The sequence below is a fragment of the Pristiophorus japonicus genome, unplaced genomic scaffold, assembly GCF_044704955.1.
Source record: "Pristiophorus japonicus isolate sPriJap1 unplaced genomic scaffold, sPriJap1.hap1 HAP1_SCAFFOLD_49, whole genome shotgun sequence".
Lineage (NCBI taxonomy): Eukaryota > Metazoa > Chordata > Chondrichthyes > Pristiophoridae > Pristiophorus > Pristiophorus japonicus.
Window position 1 is genome coordinate 5,095,927 of NW_027254395.1, and position 12,381 is coordinate 5,108,307.

General features: G+C 44.6%; 11 non-coding genes across 11 annotated transcripts; all 11 read left to right on the forward strand.

Annotated features, from left to right (window-relative positions):
• The first annotated feature begins 418 nt into the window (after positions 1-418).
• trnar-ucg (transfer RNA arginine (anticodon UCG)) lies at positions 419-507 on the forward strand. The gene is given in 2 exon segments: positions 419-455; positions 472-507. It is a non-coding gene; the product is annotated as a tRNA-Arg (tRNA).
• Positions 508-752: 245 nt separating this feature from the next.
• On the forward strand, positions 753-834 carry trnas-gcu (transfer RNA serine (anticodon GCU)). Its single transcript has one exon. It is a non-coding gene; the product is annotated as a tRNA-Ser (tRNA).
• Positions 835-2,762: 1,928 nt separating this feature from the next.
• trnar-ucg (transfer RNA arginine (anticodon UCG)) lies at positions 2,763-2,851 on the forward strand. The gene is given in 2 exon segments: positions 2,763-2,799; positions 2,816-2,851. It is a non-coding gene; the product is annotated as a tRNA-Arg (tRNA).
• Positions 2,852-3,096: 245 nt separating this feature from the next.
• Positions 3,097-3,178, forward strand: trnas-gcu (transfer RNA serine (anticodon GCU)). The gene has a single exon. It is a non-coding gene; the product is annotated as a tRNA-Ser (tRNA).
• A 1,928-nt stretch (positions 3,179-5,106) lies between these two features.
• trnar-ucg (transfer RNA arginine (anticodon UCG)) lies at positions 5,107-5,195 on the forward strand. Its single transcript is given in 2 exon segments — positions 5,107-5,143; positions 5,160-5,195. It is a non-coding gene; the product is annotated as a tRNA-Arg (tRNA).
• A 245-nt stretch (positions 5,196-5,440) lies between these two features.
• On the forward strand, positions 5,441-5,522 carry trnas-gcu (transfer RNA serine (anticodon GCU)). Its single transcript has one exon. It is a non-coding gene; the product is annotated as a tRNA-Ser (tRNA).
• Positions 5,523-7,450: 1,928 nt separating this feature from the next.
• Positions 7,451-7,539, forward strand: trnar-ucg (transfer RNA arginine (anticodon UCG)). Its single transcript is given in 2 exon segments — positions 7,451-7,487; positions 7,504-7,539. It is a non-coding gene; the product is annotated as a tRNA-Arg (tRNA).
• Positions 7,540-7,784: 245 nt separating this feature from the next.
• Positions 7,785-7,866, forward strand: trnas-gcu (transfer RNA serine (anticodon GCU)). The gene has a single exon. It is a non-coding gene; the product is annotated as a tRNA-Ser (tRNA).
• Positions 7,867-9,794: 1,928 nt separating this feature from the next.
• trnar-ucg (transfer RNA arginine (anticodon UCG)) lies at positions 9,795-9,883 on the forward strand. Its single transcript is given in 2 exon segments — positions 9,795-9,831; positions 9,848-9,883. It is a non-coding gene; the product is annotated as a tRNA-Arg (tRNA).
• A 245-nt stretch (positions 9,884-10,128) lies between these two features.
• trnas-gcu (transfer RNA serine (anticodon GCU)) lies at positions 10,129-10,210 on the forward strand. Its single transcript has one exon. It is a non-coding gene; the product is annotated as a tRNA-Ser (tRNA).
• Positions 10,211-12,132: 1,922 nt separating this feature from the next.
• Positions 12,133-12,221, forward strand: trnar-ucg (transfer RNA arginine (anticodon UCG)). The gene is given in 2 exon segments: positions 12,133-12,169; positions 12,186-12,221. It is a non-coding gene; the product is annotated as a tRNA-Arg (tRNA).
• Positions 12,222-12,381: the final 160 nt, after the last annotated feature.

Consider the following 12,381-nt stretch of genomic DNA (forward strand, 5'->3'; position numbering starts at 1 on the left):
AGGGATGATCGAAATCTCACTTTATTCTTTTAAAAGGGAACTGCTGTCAGTCAAGGGTCATTCTGCATCTTGGTAAAAGGGATGTCCTTGCAATCCCGGATCATTCTGTGTCTGTTTAAATGGGCTGGTTGTCAGTTCCGGTTCATAATCTTTCCCTTTAAAACGGATTTTCTCATAAACCCGGGTCATCCTGTATTGTTTGAGAAGGAGTATGATTTCAGCTGCAATGACCGAATTGTTAAACTATAGTGTTCCAATTTACATTGGGGTTGCCTGCGCCGGTGCGCACCCAGATCGCAGTGCATCTGTTCATTCACTCGAAATATGCTCATCTTTTCCTAAATCCACTCCTTGATATTGCAGTTGCCCCGAATTTGATCGCAATATATACAACAACACAATGAATGTTGCTGGCAGCGGCCGCGTGGCCTAATGGATAAGGCGTCTGACTTCGATGACAACCGCAAAGTTATCAGAAGATTGCTGGTTCGAGTCCTGCCGCGGTCAACTTAGCGCGCTACGAGACATTTTATATTCTTTCTTGTGATTCTGCCGAGAAACCAACCATCTCTTCCAGTCACTCACCTGAAGTGAAGGAAGGCTGTTTGCTCAAAGAATCTCATGGCAAGTTTTCATCATTGTCGATCTGCATGCACGGGCAGAGCAAGCTGTGAAGTGGACTTTCTTGCACATTATTTCTGTTTGGATACAAAAAGCAGGAGATTGAATGGCTGATGATATCTTATAGCAGAGACGAGGTGGCCGAGAGGTTAAGGCGATGGACTGCTAATCCATTGTGCTCTGCACGCATGGGTTCGAATCCCATTCTCGTCGTCGTTGGATTGCAGCTTAACCACTTTTTGACATTCACATTTCATCTCATCTCCAAATTCCCCTTTTACTTACAGGGTTGCTGTACTTTCCTCATGTCATGTCTCAAATTAATAATATATTCGTCAAAAGGAGAACAGTTGCAGTACAATGGCGAGGGGCACTAATTAGATAGGTATCTGAGAGACAGCACATGCACGATGGGCCATAATATCATTTCTCACCACCGTCAGAATCTGAGAGCTGCGCTTTTCACTGTCGGCGGCTCGTTGGTCCACGGTTATGATTCTCCCTTCGGAATGATCACATTTGAAATGCGAGAGTCACGGGCCAAATCCCGGACGAGCCCCGCCATGTTTTACTCAAATTTCTGCTTCTAACAGCCGCTCGACATGTGAGAAAACAGACGTATTTCACGTTAAAACGTGTGATTTTACGCCGATGTTCCATTAGCATCCAAATCCCAGAGCAAAATGAAACCCGCCAAACTGAGTAAAGTTAAAATATCTCAGAGGTACTCGGCTCTGTGACTCGTTGGATAACCGAAAGCCTTGTTTGGTTCCGGCCGATACTTGATCAGTATATCTTCCTGTCTGTACGCATAAGTTCACCTCAATTGGGATAAGCATACATTCAGCGTCAATCTCCACCTCTGCCCTGAATATGAGTGCGTCCTGGTTCTCTAGAGCTGAAAAGATGAGAGAAGCTGCTTTTTGAATTCGTCCCTTGGCTGCCGAATTCAAAGCATACAGGAAATCAATCCGGGCTGGCAAAGCTGCCTGGTCTGATTAAAAGGCGGTGATACCCTATATTGTAAGCATGTTCTCGTCTTCTGGCCTCAACATTAGGTTCAACGTATCGGATGATAAGCACCGCTCCTATTGTCTGTTAATGGTTCTGCTATTCCCACTAACACCTCCTCTGGACCATCCTTTGTTACGTTATTGCCCGATTACCACCCACTTTGCCTTTCTCCATTGTGCCATGTATTATTTAATCACTCCTTCGTTCCGCTGCATCACAAACGTTCCCATTTGACATTTCTCGCTGCGTATTTTTTCCAGGCGCTATTTTTGTTGAAAACATCTGTAATCTTTAACTTTTTCCTGAAATATCGGAATTATTATCCGACAGAACGTGAAACCGGATTCTTCCTCCACAAAATCTGCACGACCTGCCGAGTTTTACATATTTATCTGTTTTTATTCATTCTATTTCCGTGTCCCTTTTAAGGGGATTTGCTGTCTGTCCAAGATCATTCTCTGTCTCTGTAAAATGGTGTGCTATCAGACCCTCATCATTCTGTGTCTGTTTCAAAGGGATGTGCTGTCCGTCCCGGATTTCCAATTTGAAATTTCAAAACCTGCCTTTGGAGGTTAAGGAATAGTAGTTTGTTTGTGTGTTTCAGACCGGGCTGGTTTTACGTCCTTCCCTCCCTCCTTGTCTATCACCTGTGGCTTCAATAACAGTCTCTGCGCCGCGTAGTCCTGAGCCCCACTGCACAATTGCCTTCAGGGATGATCGAAATCTCACTTTATTCTTTTAAAAGGGAACTGCTGTCAGTCAAGGGTCATTCTGCATCTGGGTAAAATGGATGTCCTTGCAATCCCGGATCATTCTGTGTCTGTTTAAATGGGCTGGTTGTCAGTTCCGGTTCATAATCTTTCCCTTTAAAACGGATTTTCTCATAAACCCGGGTCATCCTGTATTGTTTGAGAAGGAGTATGATTTCAGCTGCAATGACCGAATTGTTAAACTATAGTGTTCCAATTTACATTGGGGTTGCCTGCGCCGGTGCGCACCCAGATCGCAGTGCATCTGTTCATTCACTCGAAATATGCTCATCTTTTCCTAAATCCACTCCTTGATATTGCAGTTGCCCCGAATTTGATCGCAATATCTACAACAACACAATGAATGTTGCTGGCAGCGGCCGCGTGGCCTAATGGATAAGGCATCTGACTTCGATGACAACCGCAAAGTTATCAGAAGATTGCAGGTTCGAGTCCTGCCGCGGTCAACTTAGCTCGGTACAAGACATTTTATATTCTTTGTTGTGATTCTGCCGAGAAACCAACCATCTCTTCCAGTCACTCACCTGAAGTGAAGGAAGGCTGTTTGCTCAAAGAATCTCATGACAAGTTTTCATCATTGTCGATCTGCATGCACGGGCAGAGCAAGCTGTGAAGTGGACTTTCTTGCACATTATTTCTGTTTGGATACAAAAAGCAGGAGATTGAATGGCTGACGATATCTTATAGCAGAGACGAGGTGGCCGAGAGGTTAAGGTGATGGACTGCTAATCCATTGTGCGCTGCACGCATGGGTTCGAATCCCATTCTCGTCGTCGTTGGCTTGCAGCTTAACTACTTTTTGACATTCACATTTCATCTCATCTCCAAATTCCCCTTTTACTTACAGGGTTGCTGTACTTTCCTCATGTCATGTCTCAAATTAATAATATATTCGTCAAAAGGAGAACAGTTGCAGTACAATGGCGAGGGGCACTAATTCGATAGGTATCTGAGAGACAGCACATGCACGATGGGCCATAATATCATTTCTCACCACCGTCAGAATCTGAGAGCTGCGCTTTTCACTGTCGGCGGCTCGTTGGTCCACGGTTATGATTCTCCCTTCGGAATGATCACATTTAAAATGCGAGAGTCACGGGCCAAATCCCGGACGAGCCCCGCCATGTTTTACTCAAATTTCTGCTTCTAACAGCCGCTCGACATGTGAGAAAACAGACGTATTTCACGTTAAAACGTGTGATTTTACGCCGATGTTCCCTTAGCATCCAAATCCCAGAGCAAAATGAAACCCGCCAAACTGAGTAAAGTTAAAATATCTCAGAGGTACTCGGCTCTGTGACTCGTTGGATAACCGAAAGCCTTGTTTGGTTCCGGCCGATACTTGATCAGTATATCTTCCTGTCTGTACGCATAAGTTCACCTCAATTGGGATAAGCATACATTCAGCGTCAATCTCCACCTCTGCCCTGAATATGAGTGCGTCCTGGTTCTCTAGAGCTGAAAAGATGAGAGAAGCTGCTTTTTGAATTCGTCCCTTGGCTGCCGAATTCAAAGCATACAGGAAATCAATCCGGGCTGGCAAAGCTGCCTGGTCTGATTAAAAGGCGGTGATACCCTATATTGTAAGCATGTTCTCGTCTTCTGGCCTCAACATTAGGTTCAACGTATCGGATGATAAGCACCGCTCCTATTGTCTGTTAATGGTTCTGCTATTCCCACTAACACCTCCTCTGGACCATCCTTTGTTACGTTATTGCCCGATTACCACCCACTTTGCCTTTCTCCATTGTGCCATGTATTATTTAATCACTCCTTCGTTCCGCTGCATCACAAACGTTCCCATTTGACATTTCTCGCTGCGTATTTTTTCCAGGCGCTATTTTTGTTGAAAACATCTGTAATCTTTAACTTTTTCCTGAAATATCGGAATTATTATCCGACAGAACGTGAAACCGGATTCTTCCTCCACAAAATCTGCACGACCTGCCGAGTTTTACATATTTATCTGTTTTTATTCATTCTATTTCCGTGTCCCTTTTAAGGGGATTTGCTGTCTGTCCAAGATCATTCTCTGTCTCTGTAAAATGGTGTGCTATCAGACCCTCATCATTCTGTGTCTGTTTCAAAGGGATGTGCTGTCCGTCCCGGATTTCCAATTTGAAATTTCAAAACCTGCCTTTGGAGGTTAAGGAATAGTAGTTTGTTTGTGTGTTTCAGACCGGGCTGGTTTTACGTCCTTCCCTCCCTCCTTGTCTATCACCTGTGGCTTCAATAACAGTCTCTGCGCCGCGTAGTCCTGAGCCCCACTGCACAATTGCCTTCAGGGATGATCGAAATCTCACTTTATTCTTTTAAAAGGGAACTGCTGTCAGTCAAGGGTCATTCTGCATCTGGGTAAAAGGGATGTCCTTGCAATCCCGGATCATTCTGTGTCTGTTTAAATGGGCTGGTTGTCAGTTCCGGTTCATAATCTTTCCCTTTAAAACGGATTTTCTCATAAACCCGGGTCATCCTGTATTGTTTGAGAAGGAGTATGATTTCAGCTGCAATGACCGAATTGTTAAACTATAGTGTTCCAATTTACATTGGGGTTGCCTGCGCCGGTGCGCACCCAGATCGCAGTGCATCTGTTCATTCACTCGAAATATGCTCATCTTTTCCTAAATCCACTCCTTGATATTGCAGTTGCCCCGAATTTGCTCGCAATATATACAACAACACAATGAATGCTGCTGGCAGCGGCCGCGTGGCCTAATGGATAAGGCGTCTGACTTCGATGACAACCGCAAAGTTATCAGAAGATTGCAGGTTCGAGTCCTGCCGCGGTCAACTTCGCTCGCTACGAGACATTTTATATTCTTTCTTGTGATTCTGCCGAGAAACCAACCATCTCTTCCAGTCACTCACCTGAAGTGAAGGAAGGCTGTTTGCTCAAAGAATCTCATGGCAAGTTTTCATCATTGTCGATCTGCATGCACGGGCAGAGCAAGCTGTGAAGTGGACTTTCTTACACATTATTTCTGTTTGGATACAAAAAGCAGTAGATTGAATGGCTGACGCTATCTTATAGCAGAGACGAGGTGGCCGAGAGGTTAAGGCGATGGACTGCTAATCCATTGTGCTCTGCACGCATGGGTTCGAATCCCATTCTCGTCGTCGTTGGCTTGCAGCTTGAACACTTTTTGACATTCACATTTAACCGAATCGCCAAATTCCCCTTTTACTTACAGGGATGCTGTACTTTCCTCATGTCATGTCTCAAATTAATAATATATTCGTCAAAAGGAGAACAGTTGCAGTACAATGGCGAGGGGCACTAATTAGATAGGTATCTGAGAGACAGCACATGCACGATGGGCCATAATATCATTTCTCACCACCGTCAGAATCTGAGAGCTGCGCTTTTCACTGTCGGCGGCTCGTTGGTCCACGATTATGATTCTCCCTTCGGAATGATCACATTTAAAATGCGAGAGTCACGGGCCAAATCCCGGACGAGCCCCGCCATGTTTTACTCAAATTTCTGCTTCTAACAGCCGCTCGACATGTGAGAAAACAGACGTATTTCACGTTAAAACGTGTGATTTTACGCCGATGTTCCCTTAGCATCCAAATCCCAGAGCAAAATGAAACCCGCCAAACTGAGTAAAGTTAAAATATCTCAGAGGTACTCGGCTCTGTGACTCGTTGGATAACCGAAAGCCTTGTTTGGTTCCGGCCGATACTTGATCAGTATATCTTCCTGTCTGTACGCATAAGTTCACCTCAATTGGGATAAGCATACATTCAGCGTCAATCTCCACCTCTGCCCTGAATATGAGTGCGTCCTGGTTCTCTAGAGCTGAAAAGATGAGAGAAGCTGCTTTTTGAATTCGTCCCTTGGCTGCCGAATTCAAAGCATACAGGAAATCAATCCGGGCTGGCAAAGCTGCCTGGTCTGATTAAAAGGCGGTGATACCCTATATTGTAAGCATGTTCTCGTCTTCTGGCCTCAACATTAGGTTCAACGTATCGGATGATAAGCACCGCTCCTATTGTCTGTTAATGGTTCTGCTATTCCCACTAACACCTCCTCTGGACCATCCTTTGTTACGTTATTGCCCGATTACCACCCACTTTGCCTTTCTCCATTGTGCCATGTATTATTTAATCACTCCTTCGTTCCGCTGCATCACAAACGTTCCCATTTGACATTTCTCGCTGCGTATTTTTTCCAGGCGCTATTTTTGTTGAAAACATCTGTAATCTTTAACTTTTTCCTGAAATATCGGAATTATTATCCGACAGAACGTGAAACCGGATTCTTCCTCCACAAAATCTGCACGACCTGCCGAGTTTTACATATTTATCTGTTTTTATTCATTCTATTTCCGTGTCCCTTTTAAGGGGATTTGCTGTCTGTCCAAGATCATTCTCTGTCTCTGTAAAATGGTGTGCTATCAGACCCTCATCATTCTGTGTCTGTTTCAAAGGGATGTGCTGTCCGTCCCGGATTTCCAATTTGAAATTTCAAAACCTGCCTTTGGAGGTTAAGGAATAGTAGTTTGTTTGTGTGTTTCAGACCGGGCTGGTTTTACGTCCTTCCCTCCCTCCTTGTCTATCACCTGTGGCTTCAATAACAGTCTCTGCGCCGCGTAGTCCTGAGCCCCACTGCACAATTGCCTTCAGGGATGATCGAAATCTCACTTTATTCTTTTAAAAGGGAACTGCTGTCAGTCAAGGGTCATTCTGCATCTGGGTAAAAGGGATGTCCTTGCAATCCCGGATCATTCTGTGTCTGTTTAAATGGGCTGGTTGTCAGTTCCGGTTCATAATCTTTCCCTTTAAAACGGATTTTCTCATAAACCCGGGTCATCCTGTATTGTTTGAGAAGGAGTATGATTTCAGCTGCAATGACCGAATTGTTAAACTATAGTGTTCCAATTTACATTGGGGTTGCCTGCGCCGGTGCGCACCCAGATCGCAGTGCATCTGTTCATTCACTCGAAATATGCTCATCTTTTCCTAAATCCACTCCTTGATATTGCAGTTGCCCCGAATTTGATCGCAATATCTACAACAACACAATGAATGTTGCTGGCAGCGGCCGCGTGGCCTAATGGATAAGGCATCTGACTTCGATGACAACCGCAAAGTTATCAGAAGATTGCAGGTTCGAGTCCTGCCGCGGTCAACTTAGCTCGGTACGAGACATTTTATATTCTTTGTTGTGATTCTGCCGAGAAACCAACCATCTCTTCCAGTCACTCACCTGAAGTGAAGGAAGGCTGTTTGCTCAAAGAATCTCATGACAAGTTTTCATCATTGTCGATCTGCATGCACGGGCAGAGCAAGCTGTGAAGTGGACTTTCTTGCACATTATTTGTGTTTGGATACAAAAAGCAGGAGATTGAATGGCTGACGATATCTTATAGCAGAGACGAGGTGGCCGAGAGGTTAAGGTGATGGACTGCTAATCCATTGTGCGCTGCACGCATGGGTTCGAATCCCATTCTCGTCGTCGTTGGCTTGCAGCTTAACTACTTTTTGACATTCACATTTCATCTCATCTCCAAATTCCCCTTTTACTTACAGGGTTGCTGTACTTTCCTCATGTCATGTCTCAAATTAATAATATATTCGTCAAAAGGAGAACAGTTGCAGTACAATGGCGAGGGGCACTAATTCGATAGGTATCTGAGAGACAGCACATGCACGATGGGCCATAATATCATTTCTCACCACCGTCAGAATCTGAGAGCTGCGCTTTTCACTGTCGGCGGCTCGTTGGTCCACGGTTATGATTCTCCCTTCGGAATGATCACATTTAAAATGCGAGAGTCACGGGCCAAATCCCGGACGAGCCCCGCCATGTTTTACTCAAATTTCTGCTTCTAACAGCCGCTCGACATGTGAGAAAACAGACGTATTTCACGTTAAAACGTGTGATTTTACGCCGATGTTCCCTTAGCATCCAAATCCCAGAGCAAAATGAAACCCGCCAAACTGAGTAAAGTTAAAATATCTCAGAGGTACTCGGCTCTGTGACTCGTTGGATAACCGAAAGCCTTGTTTGGTTCCGGCCGATACTTGATCAGTATATCTTCCTGTCTGTACGCATAAGTTCACCTCAATTGGGATAAGCATACATTCAGCGTCAATCTCCACCTCTGCCCTGAATATGAGTGCGTCCTGGTTCTCTAGAGCTGAAAAGATGAGAGAAGCTGCTTTTTGAATTCGTCCCTTGGCTGCCGAATTCAAAGCATACAGGAAATCAATCCGGGCTGGCAAAGCTGCCTGGTCTGATTAAAAGGCGGTGATACCCTATATTGTAAGCATGTTCTCGTCTTCTGGCCTCAACATTAGGTTCAACGTATCGGATGATAAGCACCGCTCCTATTGTCTGTTAATGGTTCTGCTATTCCCACTAACACCTCCTCTGGACCATCCTTTGTTACGTTATTGCCCGATTACCACCCACTTTGCCTTTCTCCATTGTGCCATGTATTATTTAATCACTCCTTCGTTCCGCTGCATCACAAACGTTCCCATTTGACATTTCTCGCTGCGTATTTTTTCCAGGCGCTATTTTTGTTGAAAACATCTGTAATCTTTAACTTTTTCCTGAAATATCGGAATTATTATCCGACAGAACGTGAAACCGGATTCTTCCTCCACAAAATCTGCACGACCTGCCGAGTTTTACATATTTATCTGTTTTTATTCATTCTATTTCCGTGTCCCTTTTAAGGGGATTTGCTGTCTGTCCAAGATCATTCTCTGTCTCTGTAAAATGGTGTGCTATCAGACCCTCATCATTCTGTGTCTGTTTCAAAGGGATGTGCTGTCCGTCCCGGATTTCCAATTTGAAATTTCAAAACCTGCCTTTGGAGGTTAAGGAATAGTAGTTTGTTTGTGTGTTTCAGACCGGGCTGGTTTTACGTCCTTCCCTCCCTCCTTGTCTATCACCTGTGGCTTCAATAACAGTCTCTGCGCCGCGTAGTCCTGAGCCCCACTGCACAATTGCCTTCAGGGATGATCGAAATCTCACTTTATTCTTTTAAAAGGGAACTGCTGTCAGTCAAGGGTCATTCTGCATCTGGGTAAAAGGGATGTCCTTGCAATCCCGGATCATTCTGTGTCTGTTTAAATGGGCTGGTTGTCAGTTCCGGTTCATAATCTTTCCCTTTAAAACGGATTTTCTCATAAACCCGGGTCATCCTGTATTGTTTGAGAAGGAGTATGATTTCAGCTGCAATGACCGAATTGTTAAACTATAGTGTTCCAATTTACATTGGGGTTGCCTGCGCCGGTGCGCACCCAGATCGCAGTGCATCTGTTCATTCACTCGAAATATGCTCATCTTTTCCTAAATCCACTCCTTGATATTGCAGTTGCCCCGAATTTGATCGCAATATCTACAACAACACAATGAATGTTGCTGGCAGCGGCCGCGTGGCCTAATGGATAAGGCATCTGCCTTCGATGACAACCGCAAAGTTATCAGAAGATTGCAGGTTCGAGTCCTGCCGCGGTCAACTTAGCTCGCTACGAGACATTTTATATTCTTTGTTGTGATTCTGCCGAGAAACCAACCATCTCTTCCAGTCACTCACCTGAAGTGAAGGAAGGCTGTTTGCTCAAAGAATCTCATGACAAGTTTTCATCATTGTCGATCTGCATGCACGGGCAGAGCAAGCTGTGAAGTGGACTTTCTTGCACATTATTTCTGTTTGGATACAAAAAGCAGGAGATTGAATGGCTGACGATATCTTATAGCAGAGACGAGGTGGCCGAGAGGTTAAGGCGATGGACTGCTAATCCATTGTGCGCTGCACGCATGGGTTCGAATCCCATTCTCGTCGTCGTTGGCTTGCAGCTTAACTACTTTTTGACATTCACATTTCATCTCATCTCCAAATTCCCCTTTTACTTACAGGGTTGCTGTACTTTCCTCATGTCATGTCTCAAATTAATAATATATTCGTCAAAAGGAGAACAGTTGCAGTACAATGGCGAGGGGCACTAATTCGATAGGTATCTGAGAGACAGCACATGCACGATGGGCCATAATATCATTTCTCACCACCGTCAGAATCTGAGAGCTGCGCTTTTCACTGTCGGCGGCTCGTTGGTCCACGGTTATGATTCTCCCTTCGGAATGATCACATTTGAAATGCGAGAGTCACGGGCCAAATCCCGGACGAGCCCCGCCATGTTTTACTCAAATTTCTGCTTCTAACAGCCGCTCGACATGTGAGAAAACAGACGTATTTCACGTTAAAACGTGTGATTTTACGCCGATGTTCCCTTAGCATCCAAATCCCAGAGCAAAATGAAACCCGCCAAACTGAGTAAAGTTAAAATATCTCAGAGGTACTCGGCTCTGTGACTCGTTGGATAACCGAAAGCCTTGTTTGGTTCCGGCCGATACTTGATCAGTATATCTTCCTGTCTGTACGCATAAGTTCACCTCAATTGGGATAAGCATACATTCAGCGTCAATCTCCACCTCTGCCCTGAATATGAGTGCGTCCTGGTTCTCTAGAGCTGAAAAGATGAGAGAAGCTGCTTTTTGAATTCGTCCCTTGGCTGCCGAATTCAAAGCATACAGGAAATCAATCCGGGCTGGCAAAGCTGCCTGGTCTGATTAAAAGGCGGTGATACCCTATATTGTAAGCATGTTCCCGTCGTCTGGCCTCAACATTAGGTTCAACGTATCGGATGATAAGCACCGCTCCTATTTTCTGTTAATGGTTCTGCTATTCCCACTACCACTTCCTCTGGACCATCCTTTGTTACGTTATTGCCCGATTACCACCCACTTTGCCTTTCTCCATTGTGCCATGTATTATTTAATCACTCCTTCGTTCCGCTGCATCACAAACGTTCCCATTTGACATTTCTCGCTGCGTATTTTTTCCAGTCGCTATTTTTGTTGAAAACATCTGTAATCTTTAACTTTTTCCTGAAATATCGGAATTATTATCCGACAGAACGTGAAACCGGATTCTTCCTCCACAAAATCTGCACGACCTGCCGAGTTTTACATATTTATCTGTTTTTATTCATTCTATTTCCGTGTCCCTTTTAAGGGGATTTGCTGTCTGTCCAAGATCATTCTCTGTCTCTGTAAAATGGTGTGCTATCAGACCCTCATCATTCTGTGTCTGTTTCAAAGGGATGTGCTGTCTGTCCCGGATTTCCAATTTGAAATTTCAAAACCTGCCTTTGGAGGTTAAGGAATATTAGTTTGTTTGAGTGTTTCAGACTGGGCTGGTTTTACGTCCTTCCCTCCCTCCTTGTCTATCACCTGTGGCTTCAATAACAGTCTCTGCGCCGCGTAGTCCTGAGCCCCACTGCACAATTGCCTTCAGGGATGATCGAAATCTCACTTTATTCTTTTAAAAGGGAACTGCTGTCAGTCAAGGGTCATTCTGCATCTGGGTAAAAGGGATGTCCTTGCAATCCCGGATCATTCTGTGTCTGTTTAAATGGGCTGGTTGTCAGTTCCGGTTCATAATCTTTCCCTTTAAAACGGATTTTCTCATAAACCCGGGTCATCCTGTATTGTTTGAGAAGGAGTATGATTTCAGCTGCAATGACCGAATTGTTAAACTATAGTGTTCCAATTTACATAACGGTTGCCTGCGCCATTGCGCACCCAGATCGCAGTGCATCTGTTCATTCACTCGAAATATGCTCATCTTTTCCTAAATCCACTCCTTGATATTGTCCCGAATTTGATCGCAATATCTACAACAACACAATGAATGTTGCTGGCAGCGGCCGCGTGGCCTAATGTATAAGGCGTCTGATTTCGATGACAACCGCAAAGTTATCAGAAGATTGCAGGTTCGAGTCCTGCCGTGGTCAACTTAGCTCGGTACGAGACATTTTATATTCTTTGTTGTGATTCTGCCGAGAAACCAACCATCTCTTCCAGTCACTCACCTGAAGTGAAGGAAGGCTGTTTGCTCAAAGAATCTCATGGCAAGTTTTCATCATTGTCGATCTGCATGCACGGGCAGAGCAA